This window comes from Amblyomma mixtum, chromosome 3 (genome assembly GCF_055824585.1).
Source record: "Amblyomma mixtum isolate Tamu chromosome 3, ASM5582458v1, whole genome shotgun sequence".
In the NCBI taxonomy this organism is placed as follows: domain Eukaryota; kingdom Metazoa; phylum Arthropoda; class Arachnida; order Ixodida; family Ixodidae; genus Amblyomma; species Amblyomma mixtum.
The window spans coordinates 13,250,295-13,277,880 of NC_143014.1; the positions used below are offsets into that span (position 1 = coordinate 13,250,295).

The window sequence follows — 27,586 nt, forward strand, 5'->3', positions numbered from 1 at the left end:
ACTGAAAGAGTCCTAGTTCAGCGGCAGTCACCCAAAATTTGCGTGCCGGTAGGATGTTGTTCGTGGTGACGCGCTTCTCGTAGCCGCTGCAAACTCCTCGCCGGAGACTGCGCGATGACTCACAGGCGCAGGGCAGCAGGCAGGGACCCAGACAATGGACAGCAGGCTGGGGCGGCTTCTCTCGAACTCTGCATATCGCTCCCACGATCTCCAATACCAAGTTCGTTTGAACAAAGTCAGCTTTCTATAGTTGAACGAGGCTTCTCGGCTCTATTTTTTTTTATTTATTCAATACTGCCAGCCTCCATTTGGTGGCCAAGGCAGGAGCGGTACATCGTACATCGCGACAAAACAAAGCAAGTAAAAATGCGAATAAAGAAGCAAAAGCTAACACACTGGGTTTTATAGAAAGACAAAGAGCAAGATTAAATGCACTCGGTTGCCTAAAAATACAAAATAAAGCAAACAAAAGAGCATGACTGAATACACTGCGCTTAAAATGACGATATCACAGCAGATAAAAAAGACTTCTGATCTGTCAAACAGACCACGTCACACGGAAGCCCGTTCCATTCCAATATCGTTCTTGGGAAAAAAAGAAAACTGATACGCTTTCGTTCTGCACCGTGGCACCATGATTGTCAAATTGTGTTTATTGCGCGTTGGTCGTGAAGTGTTGTATGCCATGTAGGTCTCAAAATGAATGTTTGTTAAGTTATTAACAATCCCATGCAACATTTTTAGACGGTGCAACTTGCGACGAGATTGAAGTGTCTGCAGTTCAGATTGCCTCAATAGATTAGTAACCGAAACGTGCCTTCCATAAGCGTTGTAGATAAATCTAAGCGCCTTCCTTTGAACGCCTTCAATGCGCTGTAGATCTACCTGGGTGTGCGGATCCCAAACCACATCTGCGTATTCCAGTAATGGCCGTACGAGTGCAGTGTAAGCTGCTAATTTAGTTTTAGATGTGCAGTGCCTTAGACGATTTCTTAACAGCCAAAGCCTATTGGACGCCTTTGAGACTATATGCCCGATGTGCGAACTCCAACTCAAGTTACTATTGAATACAACACCCAAGTATTTGTATTCGTTTACGGGAGAGACAGCTGCGCCGTTAATTGTGTATGTGTAATTAAGAGCGCACTTTTTACGCGTAAATGTCATTTTTGAGCACATAGACGTGTTTAGTGACATTTGCCAGACTAGGCACCACCTTGAGACCTCTGACAGGTAGTCATTCAGCACACGGTGATCCTCCGCATTTTGAATAGGCAGATATACAACGCAGTCGTCAGCGAAAAAACGGCACCGTACAGGGGAGTCGAAGTTTAAGTCGTTTAAGTAAATAAGGAACAATAGTGGACCGAGAACGGAGCCCTGGGGTACTCCGGAGAGAACTGGAGCTGGCATAGAATTGGAACCTGAGATCTGGACGTACTGGTGCCGTTCAGAGAGGTAGGAATCGAGCCATTGAACAAGACGCTGATTTTGTAATAGATGTTTGAGTTTTATCATTAGATTACGGTGCGAAACGCGATCGAAGGCCTTCGCAAAGTCGAGAAATATTGCATCTATTTGCCCACCCTGATCAATGCATGCCAAAAGTTCATTGGTTGTGTGAATTAGTTGTGTTACGGTGGACAGGCCACGCCGAAACCCATGCTGGTTACTAGAAAAGAAGTTACTGCTTTCTAGAAAAGAAATCAAGTGCTTGAAAATGAAATGCTCCATCACCTTGCCCGAGGTACACAGGAGTGAAACTGGCCTGTAGTTGTATACACAAAGTTTGTCGCCCGATTTGTGGATAGGGATGACCTTTGCAGTCTTCCAGTCAGCCGGAACTTCTGAATTTAAAAGACTTTCATTGTAAATGATGACAAGATATTTCGCGCACCATTCTGCGTAGCGGGAGAGAAACGCATTTGGAATGCCATCGGGCCGTGGAGACTTCTTTTTGTCTAAACTGAATAGAGCTGCAAAAACTCCTTCGACAGATATTTGTAGGTCTGGTAAGTTAAGGCACGTGGATCGAAATTCAGGCTCCTGCCTACTGTCAGTAGAAAACACTGAAGAAAAGTAATTATTGAAAGCTGTTGCAATGTCGTAAGGATCCTTACTTTCTCTGTAATTCAAACGAATTTTACTAACTGTATCCTTCTTCTTTGTGAAGTGTATCCAAAATTTGTGTGGGTCTGCGGTGAGAAAGTTATGCATTTTAACGTTAAAAAAAGTGTACTTAGACTGTTTAATTTTCATGCGAGGTGTATATAAAACAAGCAAACACGTTTGCACGTGCTAGTGCCACGGTACGGCTGTTTCCTCCCAAAAGCGACATGCAGCTCCCGAAGAGCCTTCGGCCTACTCGCTCTCACACTTGCCGGTGCCAACGAAGGGCCAAGGACAACAGCTAGAACACACCGCTACGAGGAGATACGTTTCTGCCATGGTGACCCTACTCGTACCAGCAACTTCTGAATGAACGACCCCGACCGCTTCCCGCAGTGTTAGAGTGCCCCGGTGCTTCTGCTGCACTACAAGCCAGCAGATTACGGCACCCGACCCCCAGAGCCAAAGAGACAGAACAAAGAATATTTACAACTATATACAAGAAAAACTGGGCCACCCTTCAGGCATCCGCGTTCACTTGCTTCTGGCTTCCTGTTCTCCGTCGACGGCTCGGTCTCGCTCTCCGTGTGCGGACCTCGTACCTTCACCTTCCAGAGGTGTTTCGATGAAGCACTCATATAAAGCGTAGCATGCACGGCAGTTCCCTCATTCACTCATCTCGCTGTCAAGAAAGTATCAGACTTGCTTGAAACTCCGAATACCGGTCAGGCCTAACGCTGTTTAAGTCCTGGCGCGCATTCCATGAACCGAACTAAGTGTCGTCCCTTGTCCCAAGAGCTTGCCACACGTTGGGCTGCCATTGTGGAAATATGGGGGGGCACGAACTTCCGGCCCGCACTCCGTTGATGCAGCGTTCCCGCTCGCTAACCGCGGAGGGGTTCGTGCTCGAGGGAACAAAGGGAAGGACGACAGAGCGTGAACACTCATATCGTATTTATTACATTTGCAAATAACACGCAGGGTTGGCCGGCTAGCTACAGAACATCAATGAGGAATTCCTCAGAAATAGAAGGTTACGAGGGTCTCCGACTTGCCGGCTGAGGCAGGGGCGCGACTTCGGGGCTATCAGCTGGGTGCGCTTGTACGCGCCGACAGTGGCGACCGGGTTCTCCCATGCTCGCCGCATTCTTGGGGCAAAGCCATCACTGAGAATTTTCTTGGGGAGGTGACGAGAGCGCGCGTTTACTGCGCTCGCTTCGCTGCCTGGAACCAGAACTCCACCGGCAAGGCACAACAGACCTCCGTGCGCCTGCCGCGGAAGGTGACGAGAGCGTGCGGCTGCAACCGCTCGCGACGCTGGCCGGATCGCGAAGACTCTCTCACCGGCTCCGCGTAGCCTTCGAGGTGACGCTCCCGTCGCTTCTTCCGCTTCCCCCATGAGGGAGACTTCCCTCTTCGCCCAGCCGGTGCCGTCCTGACGCACGATGATGATGGTCGGCCGCGTCGAAAACGAGGGGAGGAGGGGAACGGGTTTCCCACACAGTGGGGTCCAAACATCAATTAGTTCCAGTTAGAGCCAGTTGGATTTTCTCCCAGGACTGCAGGGGGATGCTGAAAGTTGAAAGTTTATTTCAGGCAGACGTGATACAAATGTACAGGTCTGTCTAAGAGGCTGACAAAAAGGCACGGATGCCTGACGAGTGTCAGCCTCTCAATACACACAGCACCTCAGCATACGGTGAAGGAAAAAAAGGAAAGTGTGGACATAAAAACGGTTGCAGGCACTGAATTATAGGTGAAAAAACTAAAAAAAACGAAAAAAAATGCAGTGATACAAAACGTGATGCAAAGGTACGAAACTGGCACTCAAAAAAAGCAAGAAATGTACGAAGTCAAGTCCTTTCTACTATGACATTAAGTAGGCATTCAACTTCTTTTTGAAAACCCCTGTGTACGGTGATTGATTTACAATTGTCATGATGGCTGGGTGACGATTTAACAAATCTAGTATAACAAAGGATTGCTTTTGCATGCCATAATTTGTGCGTATTTTACATATGTTGTAAGCTGTGCACCTTGTGTTGTAGCGGTGTGACTTCAGCAGATATTTTCGGAAAAATTCAGTTTCATTAAGCTTGACTGCGCGGAATATGGCAATTGCAGTTTTTCTGTTTACCAGGTTTTCGATAGTTAGCACAGTGTTCTTCTTGAAAAGCGGGGCAGAATGGGTCCTGTAAGGTGCATTTTCTATAGTGCGTGCTATTCGTTTCTGTAATGTATATAACCTATCTAGGTCGTTCTTTGTTGTAGTTCCCCAAACGGATAAACAGCATTGAAGGCGTGAATGGACTAGACTATAATACAGCTGAATTTTCAGTTGTTGGGGTAGCAGGTTTCTTAACTTATTAATAATACCAATAGATCTCACAATACTGGTTTTTATGCTGTCGATATGATTTGACCAGTTCAAGTTTTCTTCAAACAAAACTCCCAGAAATTTATGAGAAATGAAGCGCTGGATGGTCTCACCGTTATATTTTAGAGCCGCCGCGGTGGCTCAGTGGCTATGGTGCTCGGCTGCTGGCCCGAAAGACGCGGGTTCGATTCCGGCCGCGGCGGCTGAATTTCTTTGGAGGAGAAATTCGAGGCCCGTGTACTGTGCGATGTCAGTGCACGTTAAAGAACCCCAGGTGGTCGAAATTTCCGGAGCCCTCCACTACGGCGTCTCTCATAGCCTTAGTCGCTTTGGGACGTTAAACCCCATAAACCAACCAACCATATTTTAGCGCTATGTTTTCATCAATATGCTTACCACGAGGGCGAAAAACAATGTACTTTGTTTTTTTAATGTTAAGTTCTAATTTATTTATTCTTAGCCATTCAGAAATGTTCTTTAGCCAAATATTAGCTTCGCGCTGAACATTAGATAAGTTTGGACCAGAAAAAAGATACGTTAGTGTCATCAGCATATAGTATGATGTCTGCTGTTAGGGGCACGTTAATAATGTCATTTATGTACAAAAGAAAAAATATCGGACCGAGAATAGACCCTTGTGGGACACCATATTTGATTTCTCCTAGTGCGGATCTCGATTTAAGTATTTCTGTGCACTGTAGTCGATTACTTAAATAGCTTTTACTAGGTTAAGTGCAATTCCCCTTATGCCATACTCACTTAACTTTACCAATAAGATGTCGTGTTTGATAGAGTCGAACGCCTTTTTAAAGTCAAGAAATATTCCTATTGTGAACAGTTTATTCTCAAAGTTGCTGACTATTTTTTCTTTAATGCGTAGTAGTGCTGTTTCCGTACATTGTTGTTTTCGAAACCCGTACTGTTTATCGGTCAGAATGTTATTTATATTGCAGAAACTTAGTAAACGTTTATTAATCACCTGTTCGACTACTTTTGAAAAAAAAACTGGCAAGATAGAAATTGGCCTGTAGTTGTTAATGTCATTCCTGTCACCCCCTTTAAATATCACGGATACTTTCGCGATTTTTGATTCGTCTGGAAAGATACCATTTGATAATATCAGATTGCAGATGTATGAAAGGGGTTTACCAATGAATGCGGCAACTGTTTTGACAGGCTGCGCTTTTATACCGTCGATACCACAAGCTGCCGAGTTCTTTAACTTGAAAAGAAAATCGCATATTTCTGTCCCATCTGTAGGTGTGAAAAATAAAGACCTGCTTATAGTAGCGGAGATATACGATCTATACGTAGGGTTGCAAGTGTCCGAAGCACTTGAGGATCCACTTTTCAAGAAATGTTGGTTAAACTTATTCGCGAGTGAAACTCCGGTGTATATTGTTCCGCCATCGCTTATCTCAGAAACAGGGCTTTCTTTTTTATGAGGAAGCAGTTCATTTAGAGTTTTCCAGATCTTTTTGGGGTCATTAAGAATAGTACTGAATTTGTTCTCATAATAACTTTCGCGTGCTAATTTTACATCCCGGGTCAGTCTGTTTCTTGCTTTTTTAAAGTTTATTAAGTACTCCGGATTCCTTGTCCTTATAAAAGCAGCAAAAAGTCGTTCTTGCTCTTTTATTCTTTTTAACAGCTCGTTGTCAATCCATGGTTTTGTGCATTTCTTATTGCATTTAGTCTCTCTTAAAGAAATGCCACCTCATAAAGCTCTTTGAATACTGTAGCAAAACAGCAGAACGCCTCTACAGGATCTGTCATATTGTAAATGCAAGACCAGTCTAGTTTGCTGATTGATCTTTCAAAAATAGCCATCGTGCTCTCGTTTATTGCTCTGTATGGTTGTCGCGCGTCTTGTTCGCGTTGTCGGTGTATTTTAGAGCGCAGCTCTTTGGCGTCCGTTCCTGGGTTTCGCGTCGTCGTCGGCCTCGTAACCAGCTCCGCCCCCCTTTCATCCCCCCAGCGCTATCGGCGTCAGCGGCATCAGTCAGTCGCTGCTATCTCTTCCCTCCTCCCTTTATCGTGTTGTCCGCTTGCTGCGCGCGCTTCTGCCCCCATCGTTTGCCGCTGGGTGTACACGCCGCCCCCCTCCCCCCTCTTCCTGCGAGTCTCCGGTTGTCAAAGCGCCGGCTCGAACTTAATTCCTTTCTTCGCTCCTCCTCCAATGCAACCCCTGTGCGGTGGCAATCAGAGAGCCAGATCGGTGGCGGCGGATCTGTATATGTGCACCGCCCGAGCCGAAATTGCGAATACGTGTGAAAAATAAAAAAAAATCTGTGATAGCGCATACATGTGTTGCTCGATTTCTTTGCCTCAATCTATCGAAAAGGTGAAACAGCTTATTTGCTGCGCTCAAATTTCGCATTAGGAGGTAACGTAATCGTCGGTAATTTTTTTGTTTCTGGCTTAAAAAATACAAATATCGGCATGTGATCACTTACTTCTGATATTAGGACACCCGACTCTAGACCAGTTGTTTGCGTCGTGAAGCACAAGTCAAGTAGGGTTTCAGATTCATTCGTCACCCTTGTAGGAACAGTGATAACATTTCCGTAGCCAAAAGAAAAGAACACATATAAAAATGCCTGTGCGTGATGCTCCAAATAAAGTAGATTAATATTAAAATCCCCAGTGACAACGACACGTTTGCCAAGATGTGAACAGTAATCAAACATGTGGTCAGTAAAATCTAGCAGCTTAGATATAACTCCAGTGGGTGGCCTGTAAAAAACGACAAATATAGTGCGAGCACATTCAATCATCAGTGATTTGTAGTCATCAAGCGTAACCGTAAACTCACGAATGACATCAAAGGAATAGTTTGATTTGACATAAAAAGCTCCACCTCCCCCTCTTTTGTTTTTCCTGGGAAGTGAAACACATCTATATCCTGGGAAGTGCACTGCATCAGACTCATCACGAAACCACGTCTCAGAAAAAGCCATAATATCAAATTCGTGGTTTTATTCATCTAGGAGCAACAAAACAGATTCATGCTTACTTTTTAAGCTTTGTGCATTCAAGTGAAACATAGAAAGCCGGTTGTTACGACGAAATGATCTGCTTTCTTTAAAGGATTGCGTGTCATAGTACTTGCATTCGCGAGAAGGGATTGTCATTTTGAGCACAAATAAACCAAGAAACTGGCACAAATGACTGCCTCTACCTTATTTTATCGAGGTCTTCCATCGTGACAATTCTGATAACCCGAGAGCGGGCGGCACGGCGTACGAACAGTCTACCATTCTTGTGCCACGCAAATTCATAGTCTTTTTCATCTGCTCGTGCCTTCATGTGCCAGAAAAGCTTTTTGTTTTGTGCTGTGAGGTTTTCATTGAAATAAATGTTTTTTCTTGATTCTTTCAGTGCAGCTTTTTTTTCGAGCCAAGCATCTCTTGTTCTACGGGAAGTAAAGCGGCCAAGAACGGGTGGAAACTTGACATTCTTGTCGGTACTAGCTTTCTCAGTTTCGACATCAGCTCGTGGCTTCAGGGGAAGGCGGTGGGCGGATTCAATGTCTCATCCAGGGAGATGCGGAAGCTGCAGGTCGTCTGCGATACGATTAAGCTTTTCTAGCAGATTTTCACTTTCATGTAAGGGAAGACCATGTACTTCCAGATTGAGCCGTCTGCTCTACTCATCGAGGTCATTTACTTGCTGCCGAAGCTCATGAATTTCGTGATAATTTACTTTGACCTCCAGCTTCTCCACACGTTTACGTAAGCTTGCGATGTCCGCATTTTGCTGCTTCATCTGAACCTCGTCATATTTTGAAGACATCCTGTTCGACATTTATCCTTTATTTCTTCCAAGGCATCTACGATTAGAATGGCAAGTTGGCGGGGAATGTCTAAAATTTCAGCCGAAAGGTCATCGGTTGCGGCACTCTGACCACTTCGGGCCTTAGCTGTTTTGCAAGTGGCACATTTCCAGGACTTTTTTCGGTTGAAGATACTCCCGAGCAGGCGCCCACATGATAACTGAATTGACATTCCGAACAAGACAGCAAAATTTCGTCGTCGCCAAACGAGTTGTTGCATATGAGACATTCAGACATGTTTATAAAAACAGGCGCGCTCAGCAGCAGCGGCAGCCACACACCCTCTGAGTACAAAGACAACGGGACCAACCTGTAACATATGAAGGGTTGTCTTAGGCTAGCGCCAGGAACATTCGGGACCGCTGCTGCTGAGTGTATGTGAATGCTGCTGTCGATGTGGGCCCTTTTTGTACCGGTCCTGATGTGACGTAGTTATGAAGTGGTGATGAACGGAACAGGGGCGTTGTTTTCTGGTAATCGGCTGGATCTGGGCTTGAGGAAGGAGCAAGGCACGTGCTGGTGATGATGTGAATCCTGTAACATATGAAGGGTTGTCTTAGGCGAGCGCCAGGAACATTCGGGACCGCTGCTGCTGAGTCTTGTGCCCACATTTTTACAGGCAAATTTAAATTGTGAGAATCCCATGCCTTCAGGGAAATGAAGCCAAACAAACAGTTCGGCATCACACAGAAGGAACATAAGCTTTGCTTTGCTTGCTTTATTGTTTTCATGTTCAATATTTTTCCGCAGAACTTGCTTTTGCTCCAACTTATATACTCCATTCCCGGGGAACCTTCTTCTGGAGCCAATGGCGCTTGCCCGTTGAGCAGACTTTTTCATTTAATCACCCCTATGGTGAAATTTTTTAAGCAGATAAATATGCTAATATCTTGTGTGTTTACTAGCACAGCTGGTTGCGAGGGAGCGCGTGATCGCGTGACAGTGATCCATTTGATCCGTGAGAGCAGACAGCGGAAGGGGCCCGCGATAAATCGGCTCGGTTGGGGTGGCAGCTGGCTGCAAGTTTCCGGGAGACAGAACCGAGGGCTTCTTCCGGTGTTGACAGCTCGTGCAACATAGCGTTTGACGGAGTGATGGTTGCCAGGCCCACCGGTGAACGCGGGTATACTTGCGTGTTACACCAAGATGACCAGCCGTCGGAGTATCAGGGAGTTGTTCAAGGATAGTAGTGCGCAGTTGTAGGGGAACGACATGCAAGAGCTCAGCGCCGTCTGGTGCGGCAGTATTGGGTGCTCCATTGATCAGGAACATGGGAAGGGATGACTCAGGGTGGTCGGTGTTGAGACAGTCGGTGAGGGTAGGATCCAAGTGCTGTTCCTCGGCGATGTGGAAGAAGTCCGACATAGGACACAGGCGTCAAAGTCCCATTCTGTAGAGGAAGTTGACGGGAGAGGCAGTCTGCACTTTGGTGGCCGGATTTGTGGACGACGGGAAAGGTATATTGTTGCAACGCCCAAAGCGACCAGTAGGGTCATTGAGGGAAGAAAGCCAGCAGCAAGTGTGGTGAGAAGAGTTGGCCCGGCGGAGGCATAGCGACAATGCCGCTCACGAATCCTTTCCTGTTTTTCGTCCAGGCCGTGCTTTTCACCAGTTCGACACCCTCAGCCGCCGAGGTACGCTGCAGCTTTTCTGCGACAGCGGAAAAGGATTACTGCATTGTCAAGCCTACCAGTCCTCAAAGATGCGACATCAATGACATGTTCCTGAGCATGCGCACTTGGGCATCACCACCTGCCGGACTTTCTTTGCCGTCGTCGGTTGCGTCACCGTTGTGGCAGCGTAAAAGAGCGGCCACTTCACGGATTCCGGCCAGTGGGCACGGCGGAGGCATGGCGACAATGCCGCTCACGAATCCTTTCCTGTTTTTCGTCCAGGCCGTGCTTTTCACCAGTTCGACACCCTCAGCCGCCGAGGTACGCTGGAGCTTTTCTGCGACAGCGGAAAAGGATTACTGCATTGTCAAGCCTACCAGTCCTCAAAGATGCGACATCAATGACATGTTCCTGAGCATGCGCACTTGGGCATCACCACCTGCCGGACTTTCTTTGCAGTCGTCGGTTGCGTCACCGTTGTGGCAGCGTAAAAGAGCGGCCACTTCACGGATTCCGGCCAGTGGGCACGGCGGAGGCATAGCGACAATGCCGCTCACGAATCCTTTCCTGTTTTTCGTCTAGGTGAGAGATGATAGTCTTGCGTACGCCTATCGCAGTAACAATGTCTGCCTTTTGCTTGTGCCGTGCCCACGGTCTTTGAGTGATTTGCTTACAATGATTTACCATTGCTTTGTGAACCTGCTGCCTTCTTGCGGTGATGTAGAGATGAATCCGGGACCGTCTACTGAGGAGATGCTTTCAACTGTAATTGACGATGTTCGGGAACTCAACTTTGAAAGACACTAACAGCAAGCTGATCGATACGTGTAATAAGCTGTCTTTAATTGATCAGAAGATTGATGAGATTTCGGCCACGGTGACTGATTACACAAGTTAAGTAGATGAACTTGAGTCAACTGTCGAGAAACTCACTTTGAAGGTAGATGATTTGGAGAATAGGAGTAGAAGAAACAACCTTATTGTGTATGGAATAAACGAAGAGATAGAAGAAAACCATCAGAGCCTTGAGAAGATCGTTTGCGAAACCATTCTGGCCGACACACTGCAGGTTCCAAATGTGGCTATTGAGCGTATTCATAGAATTGGTCGTCCGGCTGAAGACAAGTGCCGACCTGTCATTTTTAAGCTTGTGGACGGCAGAAACAAGGCTAACATTCTCATAAATTGCAAGAAGTTGAAGGGCACAGAATATAGTATATCGGAGGACTTCTCCCAGCGGATACAGTCAATCCGAAAAAAACTCTGGACTGCTAGGGCTTAAAACAGAACCAAGGGAGACAAAGTCATGCTGTCGTTCGATAAAATTAAAATAAATGGTAAGCTGTTACGGTGGGATGAAGCGCAAGATAAATTAGTTCCACTTGGTTCAGGATGACAGCCTCAATACAACATCAGAAGCAAAGATGGTCGTGTAAATCGAAAACCAAGCCGCACTGCCGCCGCGGTGGTTATGGTGCTCGGCTGCTGGCCCGAAAGACGCGGGTTCGATCCCGGTCGCGGCGGCTGAATTTCTTTGGAGGAGAGGCCCGTGTACTGTGCGATGTCAGTGGACGTTAAAGAACCCCAGGTGGTCGAAATTTCCGGAGCCCTCCACTACGGCGTCTCTCATAACCTTAGTCGCTTTGGGACGTTAAACCCCATAAACCAACCAACCAAGCCGCACTGACGCAGTTAAATTGGAATTTCGTGTTCTGAATATTAATGCTCGCAGTATTCTGAATAAAACTGAAGAACTAGAAAGTGTTCTTTGAGCGTATGAGCCGGACGTTGCAGTGCTCACTGAAACCTGGCTACATGATAACATTCCTGATAAAGACGTGGTACCTGATTCGCACGAGATTGTCCGCGACGACCGCAGCTCCAGAGGGGGTTGCGTAGCCATTGTGATAAAGACAGGAACAGATTATACGCTTCTACCACATGACAGTACTGCAGAAATGGTCTGGATTCTGCTTCATACTTCCAAACACAGCGTTCTCGTTGGCGCCCTTTACAGGCCACCAAATTCAGATTTGAGTGCACTTGAGACACTGTATGATTTTCTGCATGAACACAAAAAGCAACACGCGCATATGATTTTGTGCGGTGATTTTAACTTGCCAAAGATAAACTGGGAATCGTTGAGTGTCTCGTCGCATGCCGGCATTCTGATTTGCTACTTGATATTGCTTTTTCATTTAATTTGAAGCAGGTCGTAGTTGAACCATCGCGGGTGACTGCAACCACGAGCTCTCTTTTAGAGCTTGTGTTTGTATCTGACGTTATTGAATGGCTGGGGTTTACGGTAGATATTATGCCTGGTATATCCGACCACAGTTTAGTGCTCTTCAAAAGTAAAATGGCACGTCCAATTACACGCAGAACAACGAAACAATTTTATGACTTCAATAACGCTGAGGATGAAAGTATTTTAGATCTTCTTGAACAAGACTACGACAAATTTTCTGCTATGCACATTGACAGCGACATGAGTCCGAATGACTTGTGGTTGTGTTTTAAAAATACAGTGCACAGGTGTATGCATCGGTGCGTCCTGCTGAGGAATAAAAAAATCCATAGCCAGAGTCCTTGGATTACACGTGAAATACTTCATTTAAAGCGCCGTATAAAACGCCTTTCCCACAATATGCCGAAAGTCGGACACAGTACTCTGGCATCACTTCGCAGAGACTTCAGAAACAAAATAAAGATATCAAAATTTCAACACTTTAATGTTAAACTGCACAAATTCCTCGTTAATGAGCCGCGAAAATTCTGCGCTCATCTAACAGAAAAAAAAAGACGCCGTAAACAAACTGACAATAAACGATGTGGACGTTAGTGATAACCAAAAAATAGCGACAACATTTAATGACTATTTCTCTTCCGCGTTTCTGGTCGGTGATGACCGGACAACTGATTTTAGATCAAGCAATCTTCATGTTCCCGACCTTACTATAAGTGAAGCAGGCATTGTGTCCGCTCTTCTTCACCTAAACATAAATAAATCATCTGGGCCAGATGATATTCCCAATACGTTTCTTTACAGGCACGCGGATTGGTGCACGAATTATCTTTTTATTATTTTCAATGCTAGTCTGCGTAAAGGTGTGGTCCCCAGTGACTGGAAACTGGCTAAAGTTGTCCCAGTCCATAAATATGGTAATAGGCTCCGCGTCACAAATTACAGGCCAATAAGCTTGCTGTGCACTGCAGGTAAAGTAATGGAACACTTCATTTCTAAACATATCACAACATTTTTGGAGGAAAACAGCTTTTTATCTGAGTCTCAACATGGTTTTCGCCGTGGGTTATCGACTACGACACAGTTATTACGCACTACCAACGATTTCTTCTCAACTCTTGATACAGCAGGACAAATTGATGCCATCTTTCTGGATTTTGAAAAAGCGTTCGACCGAGTACTCCACTGTAAACTTTTACTTAAACTTAAGCACATCTTACAAAATAAACAAATTCTACAATGGCTTGATTCATATTTATCCCACCGGCAGCAGTACGTGCAGATCTCTGGTTCAAGTTCGATTCGCCCGTGAGGATCGTTTTTTTTGCAGACGACTGCGTAATTTACCACACAATTCTCTCCGAAAGCTATCAGCTAATTATAGATAACTATTTAGGTGCTGTTAATAATTGGTGCAACAACTGGAAAATGTCGTTAAATGTTAGTAAGTGCAAACAAATGACGATAACCAGGAAAAAAAGTTCCATTGCTGTACTCTTACAAAATTAACAGCGTCCCTCTTGAACGGGTAGATGAATTTAAGTACCTTGACATAACGATCAGTTCGCGGCCGCCGCGGTGGCTCAGCGGTTATGGTGCTCGGCTGCTGACCCGAAAGACGCGGGTTCGATCCCGGCCGCGGCGGCTGGAATTTCTTTGGAGGAGAAATTCTAGAGGCCCGTGTACTGTGCGATGTCAGTGCACGTTAAAGAACCCCAGGTGGTCGAAATTTCCGGAGCCCTCCACTACGGCGTCTCTCATAGCCTTAGTCGCTTTGGGACGTTAAACCCCATAAACCATAAACCATAACGATCAGTTCGAATCTAAGTTGGAGCCCGCACATTAATAATATAACCTCAGTGGCATCTAAAAGACTATGGCAAATAAGATACCGGCTAAAAGATGCTTCCACTAAAACAAAGCTTGTGGCGTATACTTCCCTAGTGCGTCCACTACTCGAATATGCCGACGTAGTATGGGACCCGCATACGAAAACGGGTGCCAAAAGTATAGAGCGTGTCCAAAGAAGAGCGCTACGCTTCATTTTCAACGCCTACGGAAGACATGCATCGATATCTGATCTTCTCAGCCGTTCCGGTTTGCCCACCTTGGAATCTCGTCTCAAAATGCATCGCTTGAAAATGTTATTCGACATCGTCAATAATCACACCAGAAAAGACTTTCACACTTATATGCAGTATAACAGAACACGACAAAGTCGGCACAAACACGATAAATCAATTGTAGTTCCCAAATGCAGAACCACTGCATACAAGCTGTCGTTCTTTCCAAGAACGATAGCTGATTGGAATGCATTACCTCGTGAACTGGTCACCTTATCGTCAGCCGAAACATTTTTATCTGCAATCAACCCCAGCCGGTCAAGTTAGGGTATTTGGTTCGATTCTGGAGTGTTGCCTTTGTCGCGTGTTGTTTTATATTTTAATGTAAAGTGTTTGTTACTCGTCTATTATTTGTGTTGTTCGGCAGAAATTTTGTTGCGTACCTGCAGGCCTTCTTTTTTTTTCGCTGTTTGCTGTTGACAAAGCACTGTGCAATTGTATCCCCACTCTTGCCTTGGCCATCAAAAGGCAGCTGGCAGTATTGAATAAATAAATAAATAAATAAATAAATAAATAAAGAACAGTAAAGGTTGACCATAAAAGTGAGGCGGAGTCTCGCAACGAGCGCCAGGCACTCCCACTCTGTGATGAGTTCCATCACTCGCTGCGCGACCACAAGCTGGGTCTTCGCAGTGGCCTTCACCTTAGTACCGTCGCGATGACTACCAAAGCGCCCCCCCCCCCCCTACCCCCCGCCACCAAATGTTGCGTGGAAATATGTGCAATGAACTGTACAGCGTGTGGGGTTTTAAAATTGGGGAGATAAACACGTTCTCCCCGCTTAAGCGCGGCTGACAGTTCAAAACCGCCCGGACCCCACCCCGTGGTCGCGAGCTCTACTGAGCGCACGACGACCACGGCGGGCCTTGCCCTGCGGGAACAAAGGAACGACACAATGGCTGACACAAATAAAGCATTTATTGCTATAACAACAATAACGCCAGCTAGCAACAAAGTACACTGAGGAATCGAGGATGTCCGACTCACCAGCACGGTTACGAGCGAACGTTCGCCCACGTTAGGGCAAGGGGAAAACTCCGAGGCCAGACGGGACGAGTTGACGGGAACATGTTTCCACCATAGTGTCGCCCGTCGACGAAGAGCGGAGCCCTGCGCGTGAACGTGCACGCGCTTCCCCCATGCCGAGCAGAAGAGAACCCGTCTTCCCCCGCGCGCGAGCGGCAAAACACGCCATCCGTGGCGCTGGTGTCGCTGCGACGCGAGCGCCCTCCCCTGTTTGTTAAATTAACCCAACTAAAGAGAGTGCTTTGCGGGGAAGCTAACCACAATAGGGGGTGCAATGCCGGAAAGCGAACCACAGAGGACGAGTGCGTCCCCACAAGCGCTGGAAGGAACTCTGGGACCTGGGGCTTGAAGAATGCTCATACTCACGCACACCCACTCTCAGCATGAGAAATTGAGCAATGGTTCCCCAGATCAAAGTAAAAACTTGTTGGCCCTCTTAATCACATTCTTAAATAAGCGCATTAATTTTGCCTGTTGTGATGACTACAATGAGTGCCCAAACTGCAGTTGGAACCGGTTCTGTTGCCATTGTGTGGAATGCATGAGTCCTCGCCTTCTAGAATGTTCGAGTACCTTCCTTTGGATTACCATCTGGAATTATACTAATCTGACCCACTAATCCACCTGAGCCCATTTCTAGGGCCCGCCTACTTTCAAAATTTTGGCCATCCTTGCAAATTTTCGGGACTGGGCCGACTTTCATATTTGAGGGTGCCATATGATTTGTCCACTGGTGGTCACGTGGCATTCATGGCGTCATGACCCTATCAGTCGCATTGGTGTATCACAAGGAGTCTTCGTACCCCTTCGGCTGAGTGGAGCAGCTTAAGCGGTGCGTCACGGGCCAGGCAGGTGGCTGTCTCAAACCGTACCCGACTGCTGTTTCCGAGCTCCCGTGAGGCTCATGCCACAATGGGGAGGCAGCAACTGCATTGAATTTGGCACTGGTGGGCAGTTTGCCACAGTGGGAAGGTTGCGATGACGTGGCCGCTCTCAAATAATCAGGGAATTTAGTGACAGAGAAGCCGGCATTTTTTTTTTGAGACCACAACCTAAATGCTGTTGCATTGGCATTTGGGGGTCCTTCAGAATTGCAAATTTGGCAGTGCTGATTGATTCCTTTAAAATCTCGTCACCCAGATGACACGATCTTCAAACTTGGTGGTGCTTTTTGATTGGTCACTCGGGTCTGAATGCAATAGCATTGAGGTCACGTGGCCCGAAATGACCAATCGCGAAGTTTCATTACGGAGAAACCAGAAACTGCATGACAACAGTCAAAATGCTGTTGCATTAATAATCAACTTAAATAGTTTATGGCAAAATTGTCTGTTGTTTCCTTATGGGAGGGAGGATGAGGATGAAAACGTTTATTAGAGCCACAATGCCTTATTTGAAGGGAAGGCTGATCGGGTCCCTAGTCCGGGACGCCGTTGGCAAAAGCCGCTGCCCGTGCTCTGGCGACGAGGGCCCGTTGTTCCACGAGGTCCGAGCTGGACAGGGCCGCCTCCCAGCCCTCCCGCGTTGGCCGATTTATGATTTCAATACTGTTATTTGCCTGACAAGCCCATACCATATGGTACAAGTTTGCCTTCTGGCCACAAAATTTGCACTGTGCCGAAAAGGTCTCGGGCTCAATGGCGTGAAGCATAGCTGGATTATTGAAAGACATAGTTTGTAGCCTGCGAAGGTGACATTCTTCTGATTTACTAAGACCCCTAGCGGGCCTCGGGAGTGTCTGCCTTTCAAGGCGCAATATTTCTGAATATTTGAATATGAAGTTGTAATATTTCTGAATATGTTGTTAACGGAGAGGGGGAGCCTGAATCAGTAAGGGAGGACATAGAAGGATTCCGGGGAAGAAAAGCTCGGGCCGAAGCGTGTGCGCGCTCGTTTCCTTCAACTCCCTGGTGACCTGGTGCCCATATTAATTCCTTCCGTTCAGCTGAAGTCCTACATTGACGAATTTTGCAGGCTAGCGGCGTGATTCTGCCACGCATATAGTTTCTATAAGCCGCCTGGGAATCTGTAACTATGTATTTCGATGCGGAGTGCGTTGCGGCTAGGGCTATCGCTACTTCCTCCATAGCCTGAGCATCCCCGTTATGAACTGAAAGCCCGTCCACGACTTGCATTTGGTGCACCACTGAGATTGTTGATATTCCTTGTACAGGACCCGCAGCGTCCACGAAGAGGGCTCCTTCTTTTGTTGAATAGCACTCGTTCATCTTCTTGCTCCTCGCCACTCGTCTAGCATGATGATGCTCCGGGTGCTGTTTTTGGGAAGCGGAAGCGTAAGGAATTTGCTCTTCCACTTTTTAGGTATAGCGTGTCTCCCAGCTACTTGCTGCGGAAAGCTAATGTTTAAATTTTCTAAGACCCTGCAGCCGGTCGTAGTTGTGGCCAGTCGCATTACCTGGCTTGTAAGATGGGCGCTAATCAATTCATCAGCCGTGTTGTGTACCGCTAGTTTTAGCAGACGCTCCGTAGATGCTTTCATGGGTAGGCCGAGTGCCTTCTTATAAGCCGTTCGAATGATAACGTCCAGGTGGTTTAGATCAGTCTTCCTCATACGAAGGTACGGGGCCACGTACACTATCCTGCAGATGACAAAGACCTGTGTTAGTCTAAGGGTGTCCTGTGGTAATATTTTATTTTCACAGATCAACTCTGAGCATGCCAATTCTGAAGCAACAAGAAGTTTCACCATAAACTGCGCAATTTTCTTCACCTCAATTATTATGATCAGTGAAACAGAAAGTTGGGCTGTTTTTTATCTTTTGTTAGTGTCTATAAACTGTGGTGCACGAAGCAGCTAGCTTGTTTGTTGACAAAAAGACTACCTGAATGTTGCGACTATGATTGCATTCTCAAACTGCGCCATAGGCATGTGTAGTGCGCAAGTAGCCAACATGTTCTAATGCTCGAAGCTTCTTCATCGACATGCCCTGGTAATTTTCACACACCTGCTCAGAAACGAGCCATATCTGCCCGAATGCGAACTGGTGCGAAGGCGTGACATGAGGACGTACACAGAGACGGGACTGGCTCCAGTCCTGCGTCTGTGTGTACCTTGGCGCCAGGTCGCATTTGTACAATTACGTCTCGTTACAACCAAATACCTCAATCTAATGTGTTCAGAAAGTGCTTTATAAAATGTTCACAGGATAAAGCCTCTATACATTTTCATAGTCCACAGCATGAAGACGCAACAGAACAGCACAAGGGCAGAGAGTGCATCTGAGGTCCTTTTACACTAATAAAATGTAACTCCGGCTCTATAATGTTGGTTCAATCAGAGTTCCTGTTTGAGCTCATTCACTCACTCGATAATTATAGTCCATGAACACGATCGAAATAATCTCACGGCTCTCATATTCAAAGAATGGAGCTGAAATATGAATACTTATTTCGCTATGATATACGAAGGAAGCTAGCTAAAATGAATTCTCAGAATGCAGGAATTGTTGAACGACTTGAGCAAGACGGGTTGCACTATTTGCATGATCGCAAGGCAGGTAGCAAGGCAACTGGTTCGCACCAGTCCTTTTCCATCTAATCCTGCTATTGTCTACAAACAGCACAGTACGTCTCGTACTATCTGACGTGCACAGACTACATCGTGTTGTTGATGTTAATCATGCAAATCCGATAGACAGCTAACATTACTACTATTTAGAACAAAGACGCAGCCAAAAAAAGTTTGTTCCCCAAAATAGGCCATTGGGTGTGTGAAGTGATGACACTGCTCGAAAAAAAAATTGAAAATTGGGTTTGAGGAAAGGAAATGACGCAGTATCTTTTTCACATATCTCGTTGGACACCCGAGCCACGCCGTAAGGGAAGGGATAAAGGAGAGAGTGAAACAAGAAAGGAAGAAAGAGGTGCCGGTCTGCGGAATAATTTCGACCACCTGGGGATCTTTAAAGGGGTGGAGACACCAAATTTGTGGTTCGCGCGTTCTTAGTTTCAAACGTTTCTTATGGCTCCAGGAAGCATGATACACACTCAAAGATTCATATATTCACAGTGAATAATTTATTATAGCATTTTTAGGTGAACGATTTTCGGTTTCGGAACGCCGAGTTGTACAGTGACGTCACAGAGGGGGAAGATCAACTTCTTCGCTTGGTCACGTGGGCCCACAAAAGTGACGCACCTACTGCTGCATCGTCTGCTTTCCCACACACGTGCTGACCAGCGCATATGAAAACAAACAACTGCACGTCTAGTCCCAGCAGCTCGGATTCTGACAGATCTGATTCCAACGAGTGAGGACATCGACTATTTTTTTGTTCCCACGCTAATATCGCCTTCGCGAGTTCGCGTGAGGATTCGAAACACTTTGCAAAATGCCAGTAAGCATCGCTGCGCCGCTCTACCCAAGCTGCGCCCACAACCGGTGTCACACTTCGCTGCCGTGCAGCAGTACCTGAGCGCTGCTTGGGATGGTGTACAAATATCACAAGAAAAGACAAGATCGCTTTGTTATCAGAACTGCCAGCTATACTCGAGCAGCGACAAAGCATGTCTGCTTATGTTGGGAGCTTTCGGCAACGGCACCGCTCGCGGGCGCTCCGGGCGACGAGCTCTGCTGCTGCCTGGCTGCCGTGGTCGTCGCTAGGCCTATAGCCTGTTTAGCAAGCGGCCGGCGCTTCGGAAGTCGCCTGCGCTATAATAAAAGGCCTACTTTTCACAAATAGCTGTAGTGTTAACAGAATCATCTCACAATAAAATAATAGTATGGTCAATCTCCTCGACGCCTTCGGCAGCGGAGCTAGCGGGCGCCAGGCGAGCTGGACCCCGACGTCGCGCCAGCGGCAGCTGCTAGGCGCGGTTGTGAGAAATTTGCGCATATCACAGTTGTTACCTCTACTAGCAGCTCAGTATTGGTCAGCGATCCTCAAAAATGACACTTTTTTCACATTTCTTGTCCCATGGTTTATTATTTACGTCAAGAACACTCTTTAGCTCGCTTTCGGCAGACGGTATCCAGGCTGACCTACCGGCCGGCAGACTCGGCGTACTTCACGTCCGCACAAGAAAATACAAAACAGCCATGCTACCAGAAAGGATGCTTTCTAGATTCGAGATACGACAGCATGACTGTGCTAAAAGTGGATCTTTCGGCAGCGACACTGCCTGCGGCAACGCCGGCTGGCGACCTGCGCGCTGGTCCCAGACTGCCCTAGTCGTCGCTAGGCCTAGCTGCTTTCGCATATCGACTCCGCAGCTGAGGGCGCTTCGGGACTGGCCAGCGCTCAGAAACGTGCTCCGCTCGGCACCCCTTTACTGTGAACTCGTCCCATAATAAAAGATATTCTCGATTTCCACGACGTCTTCAGCAACAGAGCTAGCAGACGGCAGGCGAACCGCACCAGGTAGCAGCAGCACAAAACCGGCTATGGGATGAAATTTGCTTGCATCGCAGTCATCACTTCTACCAGGAACTCGGTATTTGACAACGATCGTCAGAAACGATGCATTTTTGATATTCATATATCCCAGGGTTTGCTATGAACGTGAACAAACAATACTATCGCGTTCTTCAGATGCCGGCGTTCGGCACGAAGACTGGCGCAGGCCGCCCGGCTCCAAAGAGTGCGCCCTATGTCATCATGACGCTGCCGCTCTCCGCGCTCGCATTGGCTGCCGCTTCCCGTTGTTGCCGCGAGCGGCCCGCCGTTGACATCTAGCAGGCCGGACGCAGGCAACGAGCTGCAATCGGACGTTGCGACGCTGTTCGCAACGGCGCGCCGCAAACCGAGCAAACGCGGCTCGCTGGTGCGTCGACTGCGCTCACGCGGCTGTGCCCCGCTCATCGTACGTCACTGTATTTTGGTATGACGTCACTAAAACTTTATTTTTCTACACCCCTTGTGACGTCATGGTTGATGGCGCTAGCGATGGGTCTAGATCGGTGAGAGTGAGCATTTAGGTAATCTTTGGAACCGAATTAAAATATTTTTTAAACGTTTGTTGCGTCCAACACCTGGCTGTGACTGCCCTTGCATACATAGGAATCCCATAGCAGGCTTTTTATAGCTTCAAAATTTGGTGTCTCCACCCCTTTAACATGCGCTGACATCGCACAACACATGGGCGCCTTTTGCGTTCCGCCTCCATCGAAACGCGGTCGGGTCCAAACCCAGGTACTCCGGCTTGGTAGACCAGCGCCTTAAGCACTGAGCCACCGCAGCGGGTGGCTGACTGCTTGTCTTTTTGCCAAATGCTGTAGGCATATCTATTTAAGTAAACATAATGCCAAGGGAGCCTGAGTTATAATCTATTCAAATCAAAGACTATCCAACGTAGAAAGAGGAAGCGGTGGCAAAAGGCCGCCTGACAAGGCCTCAGCCCCTTGGAGGGCGAGGGGGTAGAATGTTCTTGGTACTTAACGTCCCAAAGCGACTCCGTAGTGAAGGGCTCCTCCGGAAGTTGGGGTTCTTTCTAGAATTTCGCGAAATGCGACCTCGGTGGTTGAGGTGCATACTCACGCCCTGCCTCTCGCTTCGTTGTTAAATATTTGCCGTCGGGCGGGACGCGTGATCGTCGAGGCGCTATGAATGTTTCGAAACACACATTGAACAGGATGCCCACAAATTTGTGCTCACACATTTTATTGAAGCTGACGTATTCCTGGAGACTCTTATATAAGAGTGTCGTTTGTCTGAATTTTCCTACTACCAAACGCTAGTCCACCAGAAAAGGAACGGTTGCATAAAACCCATTGCCAGTACCAGACACATTGCCTTTATTTCTTTATTTTTCTTCCACGAAATCACCCTTTGCTATTTTTCTCGTTCTGTTTTGTTCTTGTCGGCATTTTTTCCCCTGCGAATGGGCTCCACAAGCACAGAGCTGTGACAAGGCCCAAAATATGTCCATTTACGAGTAACAATTGGAGGTCTATAATTAAGTCAATAAAAAGTACTACAGTTGCGATAGTGTCCACTATCATCATACAATATGTGAAAACAAAACTTTTGAGGAAGGGTAAAATTTCAAGCGAATTAAAAAACTTAGTTTAGTATGTTTCATTCTTGGAACATTGGCAGTTGGAAGGTTAATAGACTGACAGTGAATTTCTTCCAGCGACAGTTTTCACAACTGCCTGTCCTGGCAGTGCATGCTGAGACATACTGATGTTAATAATGCAATATGAGCTCATACTGAATAATTTGATGCACAAATTTTGGTTGTGAAAAATGATGAACAAGGTTGGACAAAGGGCTGTCGTTATTCATTCTATCAAATCTCAAGAGGTGCTCCTAAGGGTATGCACACATTTCAGGCTGTGTAGCTTTAGCTTCTATCGATAAAACAAATCATCTAAGTACCACTCCCGGACATTTATATATGAACTTCATCCTTTTTACATGATCAGTATTTAATAGAGTAAAATATTTATTTCAAACGTGGTATGGATTTTTGAACATTAAGTGTCATCTTAGTCTAAGTATTGACATTGACGTGACTCCTTCATCAAGCATGTTAAAATTAGGGCGAGCCTTGTCTGGGTTAAAACACTCAAGGGTACTTCTGTCAGTATATCTGATGATTACTGCGATAATGTACGAAATAAACGAAAAATTCTCTGAGAATACGCGAAAGCACATTGTGATGAATCAGATCGTCCGGTCATCAGATATGATACTTTATGCCTGAAGGATGGAAAGTATGTATACGATGAAAATCAAGAGTGTGTGAAGCGGGTCACGTGACTTAAAGCCGACAACTGTCGCTTGTCTTTTTTGGTAGTTAACTGCCGTAGCATTAAAAACAAAAAAGATGAATTACTGGGTCTTGTTGAACTGACGAAGCCGTCCGTCGTTCTTGGATGTGAGTCATGGCTACATGGTGATATTGCTGATAGTGAAGTGTTTCCAAGTAATTACTGCAGCTATAGGAAAGATCGCGACACGCATGGTGGGGGTGTTTTCATCCTGTTAGACGAAACAGTTAAATCCCAGTAACTCGATATTGACGTTGGAACCAGTGAGGCTGTTTGGGTCAAAATACGTTTAGGAAATGGTAAATATATCGCTGTGTGTTCATTTTACCGACCACCGGGAAGTGCATCCGACACCTTAAGCGACTTTTCGAAAGCTGTCGAATCAGTTAGGCATGACTACATGGCCATCGGAGGTGACTTTAATCTACCTGAAATTGATTGGTCCCATTTAGGCATGGTATCATGTAGCGTTAATAAGGAGACTAAAGCAATGCTTAATATTTGCGCCTCTTTCGCTTTGACGCAAATCGTGACTCAGCCAACTCGTGGGAACAACGTTCTAGATCTTTTCTTGACTAACATTCCTGAGGCTGTGCACCCTCCTGTAATCTTGCCCGGGATCAGTGATCACAGTTCAGTCCTGTGCGAAATGAAGCTGAATTACGTCATAGTTAGTGATGGCGGGTGGCGTCGCATATATAGCTATGGTAAAGCACGTGTCAGTGATATCTGCGCTGCTCTCGAATCCTACTTTCATGTGTTTGAAACTCTATCTGAAACGATGTCAGTTCACGAGTTGTGGAAAATTTTCAAAGAAAAAATTTTAGAGTTACGTGAAATGTACGTTCCTAGTTGGATCTTGACGTCACGACAAAGCAAAATCAAGCCTTGGTTTAACAAAACTGTGTGCAGGTTCATATAGAAAAGACAGGCTGCTTACAGGGCGTATAGAAGGAATCCTTCTATACAGAACAATGAAAAATTAAAATATACAACAAACGCAGCGAAGGTAGCCGTTAAACAAGCAAAAGACTTATTTTTTCTTCTTTTCATTTGCGCATAAAAGAGCGCCCTAAAGAATTTTGGCAGTTCATGAAAAGAAACGGCAAGGATCAAGTATCGATTCCATCTCTTGTACATGAAGGTTCCATTATCGACGAGAGTATCGATAAAGCTGAGTGCTTCAATGAGTTTTTTTTCTTCTGTATTCTCTGCTCCTTCCAACACCTCTCACGTTGAGCTCAATTTTGGTCGAGTTAATTCTGATCACATGCCTTGTGTCGAGTTTAATCAAAGAGGAATTGAGTCGATACTCAAAGGGCTGAATACTGCCAGTGCTCCTGGTCCTGACGATCTACCAACTGCTCTTTTCCGTGCATGTGCGTGTGAGTTGTCTGCATATCTGAGAGTCATTTACACAAAATCCTTAAAGGAAGGTGCACTGCCTTCTGACTGGAAATTAACCAATGTAGTTCCTGTGCACAGATCTGGCCCTCGAAATGTTGTTTCTAACTATCGTCCCATCCCTTTGACGAGTATTGCTTGTAATGTTTTGGAACATGTGTTTTGCGCTAGCATTATTAATAATATGAATACGCATTCCTTATTAAGCAATCAGCAGCATGGTTTTCGTAAAAGCCTTTCTTGTGTAACACAATTGACTGAACTAATTCATGATCTGACAAGTGCAATTGATGAAGGGTTGTCTGTAGATTGCGTCTTCTTGGATTTCAAGAAGGCATTTGATGTTGTTCCTCATTCTTTTTTGCTTGAAAAATTGTCTTGGTATAACATTGATGAGAGAATGATTGACTGGATACAAGATTACCTGCACTTAAGGAAACAAAGAATAGTTATTAATGGAAAATTATCAAGCGAATGCATTGTATCTACTGGTGTACCTCAAGGATCAGTGCTCGGACCTTTGTTATTTTTGATCTTTATGAATGACATTTGCTCTAATATCTCTTCTCATATTCGTCTGTTTGCAAATGACTGCGCATTGTATAGGGTCGTTGATAGTCCCAATGACTGTGTGCAGTTATAGAATGATTTGAACAGGGTGTCTGATTGGTGTAAGAAATGGGGTATGTTTATTAACTTGCAAAAATCTGTGTATATGCGAGTCACAAAAAAGAAAAAGCCCCATGAATTCTCTTATACAATTAATGGGACACAACTTTCCTCAGTATCAGAATACAAATATCTGGGCGTATTCATAACCTCCAACCTAAGCTGGAGACGACATGTCGACTATGTAACAGGAAAGGCGTGTCGCGTTCTCGGTTTTTTAAGGCGTAACACCAAGCAATTCCCTTTAGAAACAAACGAGTTACTTTTCACGACAAACGTTCGCTCGGTTCTCGAATGTGCCTGCGCAGTATGGGACCCTTGGCATAACACGGATATAGATAAACTTGAGAGGGTACAAAACTTGGGTATCCGATATGTCTTTAACAACTATACCAGGAGCTTTAGCGTTTCACGTGCAAAAAACTCGCTTCGATGGAAGACGCTTGAAAAACGCAGATATTGTTTGAGGTTAAAATTTTTTCATAGTATTTACTATTCCAATACTGGCATAAACCGTGACCTGTACATCCATTCACCAAACTATATTTCGCTACGCCGTGACCATCGGTTAAAAGTTAAGGAAATTAACTGTAAATCAGAGATGTACAAATATGCTTTTTTCCCTAGGTCTAATAGAGATTGGAACCGGCTCTCTGAAGAGGTGGTATTAATTACGTCAGGTGATTTATTCTCTTCATCTCTGTGAATGCTGTCTTTAGGCTGTATTAATGTTGCATCATGGTTGCATTGTATGTGCTGCACTTTGTTACCTTTTTTTCGTTTGTATGATGTGTTATTCCCCCCCCCCCCCCCACTGTAATGCCACTTGTGGCGCTGTGGGTATTACAATAAACAATCAACAAATAAACACACAGTGGACAAGAAATGACGGCACCGTGGCTTCGAGGCGATACACTTCACTGTTATGAATTTGACATGTCGCTGGCACATTGTTTCATTCTTCGCGATAAAATATGATTCCAGAAGTACTCATGCCTTTTCGCCGTTTCACCTGCGTAGAATCCTACTTGTTGTAGGAGAGGCTTGCATTTGTTTCGAAAACAATGCACCTGTAGGTATCAAATTGAGCTTTCATTGTCACCAATACGAACACTGACACGGGGGCCTGTTTGCCTTAAGTATACTTTGTAACATGTCAGGGGAATCTGATTTGCTATGCCAGCTTGGAGGTCCACTTATGGTTACTGGAGTTTTACTCTGCAGCCATGTTGCTTTTGATGGCATCCTTTCCAATATGTGCACATGAGAGACCCAGCTTACTACCAGCGGGGCATCGGGCTTATTTCCTACTTTATTGCGAATATGTGGAGTACAATTGACCTGTTAGTTGTCCTGCTAGTTTAGCGATTTCAGTGTTTAGTTTATGGACACTGAGGGCAACTCCATCCAATTATTATTGTCAGTGAAAATTGGTTTTCTCGCTACGTTTTCAGGCAGGAAAACACGCAAAGGAAACTTAATTTGACAATCTTCCCGCCTGTTGATTGAAATTCATAAAGACTTGCCGCCGTTTTCAAATGAATGGCGCTGTAGCACAACCTCTTGGATATGCAACCGTAATCAGTGTCGATCCATGCATTTTACTTGCGAAATCAGCCGGTGATGGCAGCACTTGTATTACGGTTTAGTTTTTTTTACAGCTTATAAGGTTTGATGAAGTTAGTCTTTTTGTGATTATAGTGTGGTACCCTTGTGATACAGGCCACCTTCTACTTGTCCTGCACTGAAAGGGCCGGGCTCTAATAAAGCTGCGGTATGCCTGGGATGTTAAGCATCCAGCTTCACGAATATTGTCCAGCAGGAATTTTTGCTGCACTTCATTAAAAGCTGAGTTAACTGGAGTCAACCTTTCCCTCTCCTCTCGCCGCTGCATGCGCACCGGAAGGTCGGCCCCATCTCCGGGAGCGGAACTTCCTGAGCAGCCGGAGCGACGCGACCATGCTGGCTGCCTGACATCTCAAAGAATCTAGTAGCCACCTCTCAACTTGTATAAGCAGGTGCGAGCGGCAGGGGAGGGTGCGAGGATCAAAATATCCCCAGGAAGGGCTTGCCAACTTTCGCGCGTGATTGTGGGTCCTCTGCTACATGTGGAACTGTATTATTTGCCTCAAGTGTTCATGACAACACAATGTAATGATTGGTCGAGTGTATGTGCTCTCTTCGGAAGGTGTTTCAGGGCCCCTTTAACATGTTTTCCAGCATTTCAGTAACTCTGAGCATAACTCAGCCTTGCATGGCATATGGACAGAATTTTTTTAGAGCATTCTCGATAGTTTGTTTAGCAATTGCCCTTGCAATTTTTTTAGAGTGAGTGGAATTACAGGGCAACAGTTGCTTTCTGTACGGGGGAAGAAACACACGACAGAAGGTTTAACTTGTGCGGTTTGTAATGGGGAGATAAATACGTTCTCCCCGCTTAACCGCGGCTG

The 27,586-nt window shown here is 45.8% G+C and overlaps 1 protein-coding gene across 5 annotated transcripts in view; it reads left to right on the forward strand.

Moving 5' to 3' along the window:
• RhoBTB (Rho-related BTB domain containing) overlaps positions 1-27,586 on the forward strand; it is a 451,872-nt gene that overhangs the window by 173,575 nt on the left and 250,711 nt on the right. The gene's annotated exons all lie outside the window — the stretch shown is intronic.